The 18,233-nt window shown below is 40.3% G+C and overlaps 1 long non-coding RNA gene across 1 annotated transcript; it reads right to left on the bottom strand.

Annotated features, from left to right (window-relative positions):
* Window positions 1-221: 221 nt before the first annotated feature.
* Window positions 222-15,283, bottom strand: LOC138735787 (uncharacterized). Its single transcript, XR_011339943.1, has 3 exons — window positions 15,141-15,283; window positions 2,734-2,866; window positions 222-1,231 (listed from the first exon to the last, which is right to left on the bottom strand). It is a non-coding gene; the product is annotated as an uncharacterized lncRNA (long non-coding RNA).
* Window positions 15,284-18,233: the final 2,950 nt, after the last annotated feature.

Here is an 18,233-nt window from a genome sequence, read left to right as displayed (position 1 = left end):
ATCTACTGAAGGTATTGATGTTCTGCCATTATGGCCTTCCACCTAGGTTTCAATAACAAACAAAAACACGGATACGCACAGAAGGTTCCAATTACGAGGAAGGATCAAAGTTCCCAATTCAGAATAATTGGAAGCAAAGTGAGGTTGCAACTTGATGGTAAAAACACAATGTTGGAGAAACTCACCAAGTCTAACAGCAAACTTTATAGCAAAGGCAAAGATTCAAGATTCAAAATTCAATTTATTTTCATAGCAAGCCAGACAGATTCAACACTGGTAGAAATTGCCTAGGCACCTCTTACAGTCAGAGAAAGAGAAGCAAAAGAGAGTCGCCTCCCCCCCAACCCAAAGTCACCGAGTGTCCATAGATTCACCACCAGCACTTCTACAGCCTCCGCAGCCACCCAGAGTCTGATCCAAACCATTGGCAACCCGAGGTCCAGATCCGAACCTCTAATGTGATCAGGGACCCTTCACCGCCCTCGGCACATCCTGGTTCTGATACTTCGTACCCCTCCGGCCAGTTCGAGCCAGTCTCCAGCAGTCTGAAGCTCAGCACGAGTCTCCCGACAGCAGGCTCCAGCAGTCTGCAGCTTCTGTGGGTTCCTCGCCTCTTCAGCAGCAGCCTGCCGCGGAGCCCCCTCATTGGTCCGCTATCGTGTTCACAGACCCGTGGGCCATCTCTTCTGCTTCTCCTTCTCAGACAGGGGTTTGTCTTCCTGTTTTCTGGTGCCCTGCTCCAGTCACTTCCCCGGAGTCTGCAGCCACTCGTGGGAAAGATACACATCCAATATTTTAGGCTTGAGCTGTTCAAGGTATGAGTAAAATGTGCCTGAATAAAATGGTGGGATGGGCGGGGCATGGAGAGGAGTAAAGTCCTACAGGTGAGAGGTTATAGGTGGATAAGGGAAAGAGGGAACAACAGCAAACAGGGGGAGGGGGATAGCACAATGAATGGAGAAGGGGTGGAAAGCTGGAAGAAAGGAGACAGAGGGAGAATGGGGAGTGGTCTGGCAGAAATGGGAGGTCCATGTTAATGCCTTCCGGTTGGAGTGTGCCTGGACGGAATATTAGATGTTGCTCCTCCAGTTTATGTGTAGCCCTGGTTTGGCAGTGCATGAGGCCATAGACAGACACAATTGGCTACTGGGAGATCCCTGTCATTGATGCAGACAGATGAAGGTCCCCTAACCCTAATGTCTGTATCAATGCATAATGATGGCCACAGGACCTGGAGAATAAAGAGAAACACATAACTTACTTAAATATTAATTATAATTTGACATATTAATCAACAATAAATTCCTACTCCCTGAAAATAGTTGCCAGAGCTTGTCCTTTCTCCTGAAATACGTGACATATTAATATAATTCATGTTGAATTACAGAACTTTATTAGCTCAAACAATAATATTCAGACTATGTAATTTACCCTATATCATTCCAATAATCATGTCATTTTAAATGTAAAAACTTTGAAAACCTTTCTTTTAAAATCAATGATGATTTAGCTTTATCCATAATTTCTAGCTGGATTTTATGTGCTCCAACAAAAATTTTATTAAAGAACTACTAAACTTTTCCTTTATTGTTTTTAAAATTTAATTTAGACCAACAGCACAGTAACAGAATCTTCTGGCCCACAAGCCCATGCCAGCCAAATACGCAAATTATCCTCCAACCCCTGTACATTTTGAATGGTGGAGCGAAACTGGAGCGGCTGGCGGAAATCCACGCAGACACAGGGAGAATATACAAACTCCTTACAGACTGCACCAGATTTGAACCTAGGTTACTGGTGCTGTATTAGCGTTGTGCTAACAGGTCCGCTAATCATGCCACGCAAATGATCTTTTGATGATCTTAAATGTTTGTCCTCTTATTGACCAGACCTTAGTAGATTTGAGCACCTTATCAGAGCTGTAATTATTTTCCAAAATCAAGGGCCTCTCTTTCTCTAATGTTTCTTCATAACACAATTCTCCCATGTCATATTCCTGTAGTGAAAGAAAACAACCTTCTAACATTGTGGAAATGTAACTTTAATTAACACATTTCTGTTTCTTTCCATCCTTCAACAATCATAGATTTTATTTTTACATTCTTTGTAGAGTGCATCATTATGCAACATCTTTTTTAAAATGCCATTTGAATAATTAGTGCTTTCATAACCAGCAAATTGTGATTAACCAAACAGCCATTAATTAATTGCAATCTACAAGAGAGGAACAGGCTCTTCAGCCCACCTGATCTGTCTGTTGTTTGAGCCCCTTTACCTCATTTCACCTCACTCAATCTGCCAATTGACCTAAAAAGAGCAAATGCTGGAAGCATTCCACAAGTTAGGCAGCATCTGAGGAAAGCGAAACAAAGTTAACGTTTCAGGTCAAGGACCCTGCATCAGATTCTCCCTGATGAAGGGTCTTCAACTTGAAACATTAACGGTTTGACTTTCTGCAGATGCTGCCTGGTCTGCTTCACATTTCATACATTTTCTGCTATTTCTTCATATTTTTTCAACATCTGCAATTTTTTTTTTGCTTCCTATTTACCTGTTGATGAAATCTAACAATTAAGGAACTTTCTTGAAAATAAAGCGCCTGTAAAGCTCCTGAAATTAAAATTATGTCCTCCTAATATTTGCAAGACTTCAGTTTAATTGGATCCACCAGTGTGACTTCAAATCTCTCAAACATCGCCAGAGGTTTCAAAGCAGGTGACTTGCTCTACTCACTGTGGTGTAGTTTGATGAGAGAGTGGTTGGTTGCTGGACAAGTATTCAGAGCCAATGGATTATTGATCGGGCTTCACGAGGTTGATTCCAATCTCCACAAAAGAGAAATTGATGTTCCAGAAACTAATTAGATCTAGAATTAAAAAGCGACCACAGCGAGACTGTTGGATTGTAGAAAAAAAACACTTTTTTTCCACTGTTGTTCAGAGAATGAATCTAATATCCCAATCTAGTTTATATGACTCCAGTTCCTTAACAATTTCAATGGATATTGATGATCAATAAGCCACTTTACATTGTAATTAGAAGTATTTAATAAATGCTAGCCTAATATCCGTGAATAAATGAAGAAAATAAATGCTGGTGTCTGATTTGTTAAATTTGGTGCAGAAACTCTTCTAAATCACAACACCAATTCTATTTTCTTAATTTTGACCGTCATTATATTTTCTGCTTATTAATTCCCTAAGGACGCCAGGAAGCAGATGGATTTTTGTGTGTCAATACAGAATGAAAAATAAAACAGGTAACTATGGTAGTATATCCTATTTCCTAGATTAAATTTGATCAATAGTTCAATTAGCATAAATTGAGCAAAAGTAAAGATGATTGAATATTGGAGAATTCTAAATTTGGTGGCAGTCGAGGGATAGATTGGTACCTCAGGCAGCACTGACGAGAAACAGTGTGGCAATAAAACAAAGTGCCATGTCACTGTTCTCTGCAATTCCCGACTTCTTTATGATCTGCAGTTCTGAACATCCTCAGATAGGCAAGCAACAAACAAACCTCTGGTAATTTGCATTAACTTAGAATTAATGCTGTTACTCTTTAACTTGTGGATTTAGAAGCTTTATTGAGCAAGTTAGATAGTAGCAATTAACCCTGCTTACCCCACCTCCATAAAAGTATTTGGATTTAGCCATTACTGCCACGTGTACCGCATAAAGATTTGTTCTGTGCCATTCAAGGGTCACCATGCTCTGGCACCATCTTATAAAGAATAGTGAAGGAAAGAAAACAAAGGGAGAAAGTCACTTCAGAGACAGCGGGTCGAAGATCATGCCACATTCTTGGGTTATCCAGTGGTGGGAGCCCTGCAGACACCCAACTGAAGCCTTCTGTGGAGCTGGATTGTAAATTAAGGCTTAAATTTAAATTTCGATATACAGCACTGCAACAGGCCTTTATGGCCCATGAGTCCATGCTGCCCGATGACCTACAACCTCGGTATGATTTGAAGGGTGGGACGAAACCCACGGGAATCCTGGGGAGAATGTACCAACTCATTACTTGTATGTGTGTCAGTACAAGGATAGCAACCAAAGGATTGATCCTGATCCATGAGGCTTGAACTGAGGTAATTGAACCAACAAAGTATGATCATATACCCTACATTCCACTTTCATGCTCAATAAAACTACTCAAATTTCAAAACAAAATTATTATTCCACAGAAAAGGGCATCTAATTTAAGCTTCTTCAGCAAAAGGCAGAAATGTCGGACAAAGTGGACAAATAACTCCATTGGGAGTACTCATGATTGCCTCTATGAGAGTCAAATGCCAGGTATTCACATGAATGCAGTGACCAGATAGGCATCTCTTTCTGCACCCTAAAGGCATCTCCCTCGTTCCAGTGATCCCAATTTTCCTCTCATCCCATCCATTTCCCCTGCCAACTACCCACACCAACCTCAATTTACAGTAGACAATTAACCTACTACCAGCTACACCTTTGGCATGTGAGAGAAAACCAGAGCACCCAGAGAAAACCCAAATGGTCAAGGTTGAGACCTAGGATTGAACCGAGGTCTCTGAAGAGGAGAGGCAGCCCACTAACCTTTGCAGCCTTGTATTGCCTGACTTCTGAGTGCTGAACTTTTGCATTTCAGCATGATTGAATCTTCCCCGGCTGACCCTTAGAAATAAATTATAGTTATTGGTTTCTCATAGAGCTGGACCAATCCAAAGGAAGGTTTGCTGCAGTGTTGGAGCAGCCGTAGACATTTCCCACATGGAATAGGAAGCTGCCTGATTTGGCGAAGTAACAAGCCATTGCTGTTAAGGGCCTTGTGAGATCCGTTTGGTGGATCTCCACAGTACACATTGTACTTGATTGAGTTTCATCATTCTTCAACTAAAAGGAGGCAGGAACTGAAAATGTTTCTGTGATGCAAGTTTTAAAAAAAAATTATGGCATGCTTGCCCTGAAAGGAACCCATTCAATCAAAACTTTCAAAATAGAATAAATTATCGAAAAGGAAGTGTTTGAAGATCTTCGGGGAAAGTCCAGCAGAGTGGGTAAAAATGGAAAGTACTTTCAGAACTATCCAAGCGATGTTGAACCAAATAGTTTCCTTCCAAACTACATCACCCATCAATGATATTAAAGCTAACATTTGGAGAACTTTGTTACCACAGAAGACCATTCCCTCATGGAAAGCATGGACAAAATATTACCATTACAATCCGACTTTCAGTCACTTAACTAAGATTAGTATTGATTGCTTAAGAAAATATATTTGTTCAAGAACTGAAAGCTATGAATTAGACCCACATTAACATAATATTATCACTGTTATCTGTGGTTGCAATCAGTATTTAATATGAAAGTTGACTATAGATTGAGATTAATGTTTATTTTTGCAAGAGTATTGACCCTCCACTTTAATACATTAATGCAGAGCAAAGGGTAGCAGTTCTACGCAGTAGGAATTAATGATTTCTTATTCAAATCCATAATAATCACATTATGATGCGATGCAAAGCCAAGTTGTTACAGCTTCTTTGCACTGGTAAGCAAAATACGATTACTGTACAAGAACCAATTGTAAGTAGGTCTCCCTGCAAGTTTTATCTGTAATTATGGCTCCTATTCTGCCTCTTCTCTACCTCATTTGTCTTTCTAATTGCACCTACTTAGCTAACCGGTTCCATACCCTCTAACGCTATCTCTAAATTGCATCCCTCCCTATAAAGCTGTAATATAATATGGTATCTCCTGCTGATGCTCCTTCACTAATGGAGAAACACTATTGCAATTTATTCTCTATTAATATGAGATGTCGAGAGGGCCCATTCAGAATTATTGTCAATATGTATCTCAAAATTACTGATACATTTATTGCGATGAATTGCAAGTCAAACTTAACAACAATCTGCTTGACGTAGCTTTTAAATATCTGAGATTGTTTTGCGGCCCAATGCTGCATATTTTAACCCTTTAGACTCAGTATCCCTGTTTTTAGGGGATACCAACAAGTGCACATTTACTTAGTGTCCCCGTTTTCTGGGACTGGTTTTACACCCAACCACCAAATGGTTCATACTGGTGTTCAAACTGTAATTTACTTAAGGACCAAGACCAGGTTAAAAATGTCCAGAGTCCAAAGGGTTAATTCCATATAGAACGAGATAAATGTGCTTGTCTAACAGTCCAAAAGAAAGGAACATTGCTTTATAGGCAGAAAAGGTGAGCATTGTGCCTTTTTCTGACTGTTTCCATCAGTTAGGCATCAGCGTTGGCCAAAATAGGTAAATCCCGTTATCCCAAGGTTTTTGGAATGAGTGTTACTTAATTACTGAAATATTTGTCACAGCCAAACTGATTTCTTTTTCTCTCAGGCCAAAATTACTTTTCCCCTCAACACTTGACATCATAAGTGGCAGTCCCAAATGATAAACAAAAATTATGGCCTATTTGATCATGTCTTGTTCTGAACCAGCCACTCTATTTGAGCCTCTGTCCCAGGAATGATTACCATGTAATAAGAGTAAAAGATTCTAAGTTTCCTTGAAAAATTGCAACATCCCCTCCAATGTCTGGGAGTCCCTGAACTGTGATTATTCAAAGTTGAAAACGAGTCCTTGGGATGGCACTGATCCCATGTATTCAGAACTCAGCAAAGTAAATGACAAAAGTCTTGCCCAACTGCAAACATAATTCATCTGCCCATCCCATCAAGCACTTCCTGCTCCATCTTCATTTCCTATGTTGGCCTCATCAATTTCTTCAAAACCCACGTCACCTCAGAACCCAGAGGACTGGAGTGATAGCGAGTTATCCTCATTCCTGAAGGATTGCCTAGATGATGAAGATTATCTTCTTACCTTTCAGCTCCAAGGTTGACACCTTGGTTTAGATCAGTGGTCTTTTCTTGCCACCCACTTACCACCTTAAGCAATCCTTTACAAATCACAGAGCATGGATGGCATAGGAATTACTTTAAGTGATATGTGAAGCGGACACTAGATTTTTATTTATTTATTTAACCAAATCATAACCATTTACTTCCAAAACCAGTTGCCTTTGGAGAGGGAATTAATGAATATCTGAAGATTCAAACAATCCAAACTCTTTCTATTTCACAGTATGAGATTTTACAACTCATCACTTTGTGTTTATTTTTAAATCTGATTGCCAGATGTGAATAAACGTTTTGCTATCTGAACATGCGATCAATCGAGTAAGTACTTGTCAGGATTTCTCCGTCCTCTTTGATATCTTTATATTTAACAAAAGAGGTTGAACAATGTTTACTGAAGCTGGGCAAAACTATAGGTAATTGCTGTTACATTAGATCAAGTTGAGCCGGAAAGAAATAAGTTTGAGCAATATAGTTTAGCGAACATTTAAATCAATCACAGCTGTGAATGTAGCTCAATGGCCATGATATCCAGTAGTTCTGCCATTCGGCTGAATTAATATGATCTTTATGTTGCTCCTTAACACTAGTTCCTACTGAGAAACCCAATATCTTCAGTGCACTTTGCAAGTTTAATCAATCTTTAGAACTGTATTAACATGGGGTGTTTGTGGATAGGACTAATAACAGTACTTCAAGAGGTTATATATTTCTTTCATGGGATTGGAAATTGACATGTTGAAATTCATAATTATAAAATCATGTAGAACTGAAGGAGATCATTCAGACCACCAGTGAAGACTGGACGTCGAACAGTACAGGTATCCAGGACGTCTCCTGATGCTGCGGACTAGTGCAGTACACAAAAGTGTTGGAGAAATTCAGCAGGTCATGCAGCTTCCATTGAAAACATTTTGCGCGAACATTTCAGGAGGCAAAGAACAGGAACAGGCCCTTTGGCCCATGATGTTTGTACTGAACATGATGTCAAGTTCATCTAAATCACTTCTACCTGCATGTGAACCATATCTCTCCAATCCTTGTATATTTACCCCCTACCCCCTAAACCCCCGCTCATGCTAGCTGTTTGAACAAACCATTCAAGTCTTTCCACCCCTACATTTTCCCCCAAGCCCTGCAACCTATATATTCAAATTATTTTCCAACCTTTCTATTAAATCTGTCTCCATCTGTCAAGCAGCAGACACAGATCAGAAAAAAATGCTGTATTAAAAACAGAGATCATGTCTTTATCTTCAAAAGTACCTGCTCAGATCATCAATTTGTATGAGTGAGCTTGGTGCTGAAAAGAATGATGTAGAAACCTGCAAATGGGGATACGCACATGACTTGCTAACTTGCCAACCCTTGCACAAATTCGTGCACAATTCCTTCTTGAAAGATTTCATGTGAGCAACCAGATGATGGAGGGGTATCCCTGCCTCTGTACCCTTCTATTGCAAATGTACCTTACTGCAGATTATTAGTTTTAATGTAAAAGATGCTTTGGTTTTGAAGTAGATTTAACATACCCTCATTGTTTTATATGACCAAGAAGAACTACTCTTTGATTGCTGGCCAACACCTCTCCACTGGAAGGAGATTAGAAACATAGAAACATAGAAGATAGGAGCAGGAGTAGGTCATTCGACCCTTCGAGCCTGCTCCGCCATTCAACGAGATCATGGCTGATCTTAAAGTTCAGTACCCCGTCCCCGCCTTCTCTCCGTAACCCTTTAATACCCTTATACTGAAGAAATATATCTAATTCCCTCTTAAATATATTTAATGAACCTGCCTCTACTGCCCTCTGTGGCAATGAATTCCACAGATTCACCACCCACTGGGTCAAGAAATTCCTCCTCATCTCGGTCCTAAATGGTTTGCCTATTATCCTCAAACCATGGCCCCGGGTTCTGGATTTTCCCATCATTGGAAAGATCCCATCTGCATCCATTCTGTCCAGTCCTGCCAGAATTTTATAGGTCTCGATGAGATCCCCTCTCAATCTTCTAAACTCCAGGGAGTACAATCCCAATTTGCGCAATCTTTCCTCATAAGTCATTCCTGCCATTCCAGGTATCAGCCTGGTGAATCGCCTCTGCACTCCCTCCATTGCAAGAACATCCTTCCTTAGATAATGTGACCAAAACTGGACACAATACTCCAGGTGGGGTCTCACCAAGGCCCTGTATAGCTGCAGTAAGGTTTCCTTGTTCCTATACTCAAACCCTCTTGATATGAAGGCCAACATACCATTTGCCTTTTTAACCGCCTGCTGTACCTGCATGCTCGCCTTCAGAGACTGATGTACAAGTACCCCTAGGTCTCTCTGCACTTCCCCATCTCTTAATCTATTGCCATTCAAATAGTAATCTGCCGTCCGGTTTGTATTGCCAAAGTGGATAACCTCACATTGATCCACATTGTAGTGCATTTGCCATGGATCTGCCCAGCCCCTCAATTTATCCAAATCACACTGGAGCTTCCTGACCCCCTCTTCCGTGCACACAACCCCTCCTAGCTTAGTGTCATCTGCAGATTTGGAGATATTACATCCAATCCCCTCATCCAGATCATTAATGTAAATTTGTTGCTCATGGTATCTCACTACGTACAAACTGGTGGCAGTGTTTTTCAAATTGTAAAGGGAGCTACAATCTTAAAATACATCATTTGCTGTCGAGTGCTTTAGGACATCTCGTCAATGTTGATAAACAGAATTAACATCATCTGAACAGCTGCCAACAAGGAAACTTTACCAAATGGATCTGGATGATATTCTTTCTTACATGCACCTGGTTTCTAGCCTTTCCAAGTTTGATTGGGCAAGAGATGAGATTATATTTCTGACAATGTTGGACTGATTAAGATGTAATATTAACATTTACTTAGAGTGATGTATGCAAGGTAGTTAGGAGCAAGATGGGGAAAAAAGCAGGGACATCCCCACACGCAATATCATCAAAATACATTTATCAATACATACACAGACTTCATCCCCATAAAGCTGAATCATATGCAATTGCCTTTAATTGATGTGCAGGTCCCTGTCTCCCTTTGGGCATGGATAGTGTAGTGGTTAGTTCAAAATTGTTACAGCGCCAGCGACACAGGTTCGATTCCAGCACTGTCTGTAAGGAGTTTGTACATTCTCCCCACGTCTGCGTGGGATTTCCTCCAGGTTCTTCTGTTTCCTTCAAAGCAGGCATGGTATTGTAGATTAATTGGGTGTATTTAGGTGGCATGGGCTCATGGGCCGGAAGGGTCTGTTACTGTGCTGTATGTCTAAATTTAAATTTAAAAAATCATTTAATTTAAAATTTGAGGTGATAAGGAACATCTTTCCTTTTGCAAAAAATGCTTCTGGTCTACAGTGCCAAAAAAAAGTGTATCCAAGATTATTTAAGATAAGATCTTTTTTTTTTGTTTTTAATTTATGGTGGTTTTAAATACAAATCATTGTTGAAAAACTAAATGTGCTTTCTTAACCTTTCCCGAGCCTTAATTGGTACATGAAGAAGACACTAAATGTGTACTTTGCTGGACAGATTCAACTTTGTAATAATTGTGGCTTCAAACTGATAATTTGGCCTGGGCAAACAAAGCTGATAAAGCAGCCATTCTCAATGGGGCCTTACGGCTCCCCTGGAGGCCACAGCACATTTAAGGGGGTGCGAGGGGGGGGGGGGAGCACACACTTGCATTATAATTCAGTATTTCTCAAGCCTTTACTTTCCACTCACATGCCACTTTAAGTCATCCTTTACTAACCACGGAGCACCTCTGGCATAGGGTGCCATAGGTGCTCTGTGGGGAGTAAGGAATTACTTCAGGTGGTATGTGAATGGAAACAAAAGGTTGAGGACCACGGTCCTAAATATTCTTTATGTTTCTATATAGTCAGTAGGAGATAAGTATGGAAGAAACTAAAACATGGCTGCTTCACAGGGAAGGGGGCCCGTAAACTTTGAGCAGATTCATAAGGGGGCCATGGGCAAAAAAGAGTCAAGAATGGCTGTTGAAAAGCATGCCTGGGTCATTCATCGAGGATAATAATGAAGGATTTACAGAGCAGGGGCCAGCAATCTTTTTTAAAAACTCACATTCCACCTTAAGCACAATTTTCCCTATGCCGTAAGTGCTCTGTGATTAGTAAGGGATTGCTTAAGGTGGTACGTTAGTGGAAAGAAAAAGGTTTGAAAACCACTGTTTTAATCTTCCCTAAATGAGTCGTTACGTGCATGGTTTCATAACTCCAAAGGAAATGGGCCCGTGACAATTTTTCTCAAGCAGAATATTTCAGTAACATTTGGGTCTGGAGCAGTGGTTCTCAACCTTCCTTCCCACTCACAGACCACCTTAAGCAATCCCTTACCAATCACAGAACACTTATGGCATGTGATTTAAAAAAAAACGTTTGCACAGCCCTGTTATAGAGAAACAGAAAATGGGAGAGGATTAGATGAAAGATTATATTGACTGATTGCATTATTAGGGGCTGGCACACAAATCCCGCAAACGCACTTTATGCATGTCTATTGGAGAGAAGTAAGGAGGCATGTGAATGATGGAGGGCTGGCTTATGAACATGCCATGGAGTTGGTGTCTGGGTACCAGAGAGTTTATTCCTGTCAATTAACCTTTGGTGCCACTGAGTTAGATTGCAGGGATGCTGCTGTTATTCATGTGTTTTCAATTATGTCATTAACTGTGACAACTTTCAACAGCCTGACATTATCAGACAATAGCATTTAGGAGGCAATTACATCAAGTGTCCATCTGCATCTGACTTCTCAAATTGAATTTTATCTCAACAGGCTGACGGTACAGGTTGGGGTTTAGTTGATGTAGTTTATCTGTTGATGTATTTCAAAGGTACACTACATCTTCACGAGACCGTTATAATGTAACTAATGTGCAAGCAACATTTGCTTTCTGTTGATTAAATAACACAGAATTATTTTGCTCTGAGGTATTTAAAATCTAGGAACAAGAATAATTATAAAGGCCTGATGATTAGTCTGGGAGCTCCCATTAGAATTGCAGATATATGAAGGTAGGCGGAGGAGCAGGTCACGTAAAGGAAACAGAGAAGCTGCAAAAGACTTGGATTAGGAGAATCGGCAGAGGAGTGGCAAATGTAGCATAATGTGAGAAAATATATGGCCGTGCACTTTGATAGAAAAAAATTAAATGACTAGATTTTTTTTACATGGGAAAATTGAAAATACCCAGATGCAAAGAGACCTGGGAGTTCCTCATGTAGGATAACCATGAGGTAAACTTACAGGTTGAGATGGTGGTGAAGAAGGCAAATGCAATGCTGGCGTTCATTTCAAGTGGAATAGAATATAGGAGCAGGGATATGATGTTGTGGCTCTATGAGGCCCTGGTGAGACTTCATTTGAAGTATTGTGAGCAGTTTTAGGCTCCACATTCAAGAAAGGATGTTGGAGAGGGTTCAACGGATGTTCATTAGGATGATTCCAGGAATGATAGGATTATCATACGAGGAGCATTTGTTTGGTTGGAATTTGGGAGAATGAGGGGGGGGAATCTCATTGGGACATCTTTAATGTTGAAAGGCAGGGACAGAGAAGATGTAAAAAGGTTGTTTCTCATGGTGGGAGAGTCTAGGATAAGAGGGGATAGATTTAGGATTGAAGGGCATCCTCTTACAACAGAGATGCATTGTAATTTATTCAGCCAGAGGGTAATAAAACTGTGAAATTTGTAGCCACATGTAGCTGTGGAGGCCTGGCCATTGGGTGTATTTAATGTAGAGATTTATAGGTTTTTGTTTAACTAGGGGATCAAAGGTTATGGGGAGACAGCCGGACAGTGGGGGCTGAGTGGGAAAATGGATCAGCTGATGAATGAATGGTGGGGCAGACATAATGGGCTGAATAGTCTATTTCTGCTCCTACGTCTTGTGGCCCTACGATCTAATTGTGGTCAGCCACACAGTCACAAACAGTTTTAGGATCTTGATTTTCTTTGTATGATTCAGCCAGTGCAGGGATTAGAAAATCATCTTTATATTTCTTCCAGTATTAGAATTGAGTCCTTCCCAGACAGTCTCAGTGACACTTTGCTCGAAATAGAGAGAATTATTCTTTGATCGTTGTGATAAAGATGTGCAAGAATCGACTGGCGTTACTTGTCTCCCCACTTCTGGTTCCATTGTGTGTTGAGCTGAATTCAATTAGCCACCAATATTCTTGCTTTGACACCAATAAATAAAGACAAATCTTTCCCCTATTCTACATGATCCCAACAATTCTCTTGAGTGGATCATTAATGAAGACCTGCTCTGGTATTTTTTGGGTCTTGCAATTCTTTGTCCTCATTGCCTTACTGATGGCATTCTTGCCTCTGGGTGAGAAAGTTGTGGGTTCAAGCTCCTTTCTACTACCCAAATCCAAGATGACACTTCAATGCAATACTGAGTGGGTTGTACTCTGGGAGTTCTCTTCTGTAGACACACCACTGATGCAATAATAAACAGTTCTGAAGGCTAATTTGATGAGAAGAGGCATTATAAGATCCTTACATGGAAGAGGGAAATCTTTCAGATGGGATTGAAATAGGAACCTTTTGGCCACTTGTGGCCTACAGGAAAGATTACCATCAAAGAGAGCAGAGAAATCTCCACCATGTTCATGCTGATATTTGTCCCTTAACCAATTTCTCTTGACAAACATCATTCAGTTATGATCTCATTAGTAAAGTCTGTCTACAAATCGGCTCTCAGCTTTCCTTCAACATAACTACACTTCAAAAGCAAGTAGTATCAAGTAGTTTATTTTCTTCCTTTCCTCTCTCGTCCTCTCTCTTTGTTTTTTTCTTTCCTTCCTTTATTTCTCCTCTCAGATGGTGACACATGTTAATGCTCAAAGAGCAAAGGATTTCTCCCACTGTGCCTAACCCAAGATCAACATAACTCTGTTTGGTGACCTGGTCATATTGTTACCTTGCCACATTCAAATTACCAGCAGCATTTTAAAGACACATCAGAAGCTCTGTAAGTAATAGTTCTCTTTTTTTCACTAAGGGCATCTTTCTACCTTCTGAAGAACACTCTTAATTGAAGGCTTTATTATACTAAATGTCCTGAAAAGCCAGGATAATGATCAACCCAAATTAATGCCTCAGATACACTGCTAAAAGGTGCAAGAAAGTGAAAGTTTTCATCCTGTTACTGAGTTTGGAATTTAAGACTGGATATGAATATTGGAATGACTCAATTGACTAACATTTCTGGGGCTGAATTTTCTATTTCCTGTGCCTATGGAGTTTATCCTAAACAACTTCCCAGGGTCAAGTCATCTCAATGGCTGAAGCAGGCTCTATTGGTGTTTCTATTGCTGTTGACTCTGCACCCGAGATGTTGGGGAGAAAGACACATATCTAACTCATGACTTGGAACCACCCACAGTGACGTCCAATTGGCTTATGTTGCTGTGACACACATAACATTGGGATGGCAGGTAGAAGACCTGCTGCCTTCTACCTCCTGGGTTCTCATTCATTCCTGACGTACAGTGCAGTCTGTGTAGAATTTGAACACCTTCCCTGTGATCACACCATTTTGCTCTGGGGTTTCCTCCCACATTTCAGAAGATGTGTAATTTGTAGGTTGATTGGGTCAACTTGCAAATTACCACTGGTGTGTAGGAGAGAGCTGAATGGCAAGCGGTGAGAACAAAATGCAATTGGTGTAGGGTTCGTGCAAATGAGAGGTGCCAATCTGTGTGGAGTCAATGGCTCTGTGGGGCTGTTGCCATGTGGTGTGATTCATTACTCTGTTCTACAACAAAGGCTACCTCAGGAATATCACTGCTCTTCTTTAATCCACCTTCTTGCTTCTCTCTTGCCAATTCCCTCCCTCTGGAATATTATGTAGCTTCCCACCCAGTAGGTAGGTGGTGCTGCATTTTGCTTTGCGGCAGCCAATGAACCTCTTCAGGCCAGTGGAATCTGCACTTAATGTAATGAGGCTGGAAGATGGTGTGAATCAAGGGACAGTGTGCAAATTATACATCCATTGTTCAACAAGACAACCACCCACATGATACTGTGAAAGAAACACTTTACAAATATGGACCTTTGAGTATAGGATTATTAGTATGTATGTTCAAGACTTTAAAGATCAGTTTTGGCAATCTGCAAATATTATATTTGTGTGGAATGCTTTTCCCACTATTTTCAAATCACTACAACATTGAATGAAAGAAGAGACTGCAATATACACTTACCAGACACCTGGGAATCTAGGGTAGACGTCTTGACTCCAGGCACAGACTTGGAGATTTTAATCTGTTCCTCAGGCCAAGTTATACTTTCCTTCAACAGAACAACATCACAACAACCTCTGTCAGATGCTGAAAGAACATGCACAATTCTGTGATTCAAAATTGTGTCTTTACTGCACGCATTACACAACTTGAAGTTGTTGGACTATTTTTGTTTGGTTTCACTTCCGAGTCCAATGATGTGCAAGAATTTAAAGAAATACAGATAGGGAGAAAAGTAATTGTTCAGGCCTTTTTCTGGTTCCCTTTTCATCATCACTTCTGATGGCAATTAACATCATGTTTAATTCAACATTAGCCAATATTCTAATTCATAAAGGTTTCCCTAGGGAGTTGGAATAGAATTAAGGAAGTAGCGTAGTTAAATTGATGGTCTTTTACCAGTGGCGTTTCATCTCCAGCTATGGTTATAATACTTATCTCCACCAAACTCATTAATTCTCTATTATTTTGATTGTCACAGGTATCTCAGTATCTGGAGAACAGAAGTCAGTGAAATTAATACATAGTTGCCAATCACTACTTCATGCATTACACTCTGTTTTAAATGATTGGAAGAAATAACTTAAGATTTGGGTGAACTTTTGGGATGATAAACATTACTTATTAAGTGCTGCATTCCTGTTGACCACAGTTCCACCCTGTAGAATGTTGGATGATATTCCAGGTAAAGTAAGATTCTCCAACATTGTCTGCACCATTTCTGATTTAACTTAATATTACATTCTGAAAATAGAAGGTTGATGCAGTACATTGTGCAATGGAAGGAAAATTGGAATTCAAATGGCATCCTTTCCAAATTTAGGGTGTCCCCAAGTGTTTTCCAGCCAATACTGCTGAACTGTAACCACTGCTGCTACACTGGCCAGAGAATGGAAGAACTCTGAGGCAAACATCAGCCAATTTGTGGATGGTTAGCTCTCAGCAGCAATCTGAAATTGGCCATTACTCGTCTGCGTTGACAATAATTATTGAGCAATGAATCCTGATGGATGGGACGAACTACCTTGTTCTGCAGAATTAGAGGGAGAAAACAAATTGTTGGCATTTCAGGACCGAATTCTTCATTAAGACAAGATTAACTTTGATCAAGATCAATTTTGCTCTGTACTTCAGCTTCTGCATTCTCTTGTATCTCAATGTTCTGAAAAAAATGGTGCAGTGACATCTTTTGCATCCAGTAAGAGTACAGTGAGGGACTTTGTTTAATATCTTATCAGAAGAGCAGTTCTTGTCTTTTATTTTCATTGACTTTTTTTGTGAGTGCTTAATTTTATACAAATGAATTGTTACATTATTGTTAATTTCAATACAATTTTTTTAAAAAAGGACAGTTCTCTTTATGTGAAGCTCACCTTCCCTGTAGCTTTGAAGTCATAGGCTATGTTTTTTTGTCGTAAAATCACTGGAATGGATTCCAAATCCATAACTTTCCAGCTCGGAGCGAAAATACAACCCACTGAGATATGGCTGGATTATCAACAAGTTGTACCATGGAGAGATTGGCAAATTCATCCAGTAAGTGGACGTGCTCTTTTCTCTCTACACCCATGACTATGTGGCTTGGCACAATTCAAATGTCATCTACAAATTTGCCGAGGACATGACGGTCGTTGGCGGAAACACACACGGCAGTGAGGAATTGTATAGGAGTGAGAGAGATCAGCTAGTTGAGTGGTGTAAAAACAACAACCTTGCACTCAATGCCAGCAAAACCAAGGAACTGATTGTGGACTTCAGGAGGATATCATGAGAACACACAGCAGTCCTCATTGAGGGGTCAGCAATGGAGAGGGTCAAGAACTTTAAATTCCTGAGTGTCAATGTCTCTGAATATCTATTCTAGGCCCTTTTCACGTCAATGCAAACGTGAAGAAGGCTCACCAGTGGCTATAATTCGTTAGGAGTTTGCGGAGATTTGGAATGTCACCAAAGACTCTTGTGCCGCAGAGAGCATTCTGACTGGTGGTATCACTGTCTGGTATGGAAGTGTCAATGCAGAGGATAGAAAGAAGCTACAGAGGATGTGAACTCAGCCAGAGCCATCATGCGCATTAGTCGTCACTCCAATAAGGATATCTAAAAGAGGCAGTGCCTCAAGGAAGCAGCCTCCATCATCAAGGACTCTCACTAACCAGGCCAACCTTCTTCTCCCACCAGAAAGAAAGGTAGAGGAGCCTGAAGACGAACATCCAGCGATACTAAAACAAGCTTCCTCTACCTCTGATTTCTGAATGGGCAATGAACCAGTCGCTACCTCACTTTTTCTATTCTTTTGCACAAGTTTATTTATTTAAAAAAATGTAATTTATAGCAATATTCTGCACCTGTAAAGCTGCTGCTAAACCCTTCCTACCTCGTCACCCTCTATTTTTCTTTCATCCAGGAATATAGGAAGTAGGAACAGGAGTAGGCCAAAAATGGTCCATCAAGCCTGCTCTGCCATTCAATAAGATCATGGCTGATCTAATTTATGACCTTACTCCACCTACTTGCCTTCTCCCCATATCCTCTAATTCCTCTATCATGTAAAAATTTATCTAATCGAATTTTAAATATGTTTAATGAAGCATCCTCAACCACTTCCCTGGATAGAGAATTCCAAACATTCATACTCTCTGGGAAAAACTATTTTTCCTCATTTCTGTCCTAAATCTACTCCCCCGAATCTTGAGACTGTGTCCTCTCATTTTAGTTTCCCCAGCCAGCTCAAAAACACCTTCCTACATCTATCCTATCCATACCCTTCATAATCCTATATGTTTCTATAAGATCTCCTCTCATTCTTCTGAACTCGAGCGAATACAATCCTAGACGATTTAATCTTTCATCATAAGTCAACCCCTTCATCCAAGGGATCAACCTAGTAAACCTCCTCTGGACCGTCTCCAAAGTCAGTTTATCCTTCCTCCAATATGGAGACCAGAACTGGACACAGGACTCCAGGTGCTTTATACAGTTGCAACATTACCTCCCTACTCCTGAATTCAATTCCTCTAGCGATGAAGGCCAACATTCCATTTACCTTCTTAATAA

Source organism: Narcine bancroftii, chromosome 6 (genome assembly GCF_036971445.1).
Source record: "Narcine bancroftii isolate sNarBan1 chromosome 6, sNarBan1.hap1, whole genome shotgun sequence".
Lineage (NCBI taxonomy): Eukaryota > Metazoa > Chordata > Chondrichthyes > Torpediniformes > Narcinidae > Narcine > Narcine bancroftii.
This window is presented reverse-complemented; position numbering and strand designations above follow the sequence as displayed.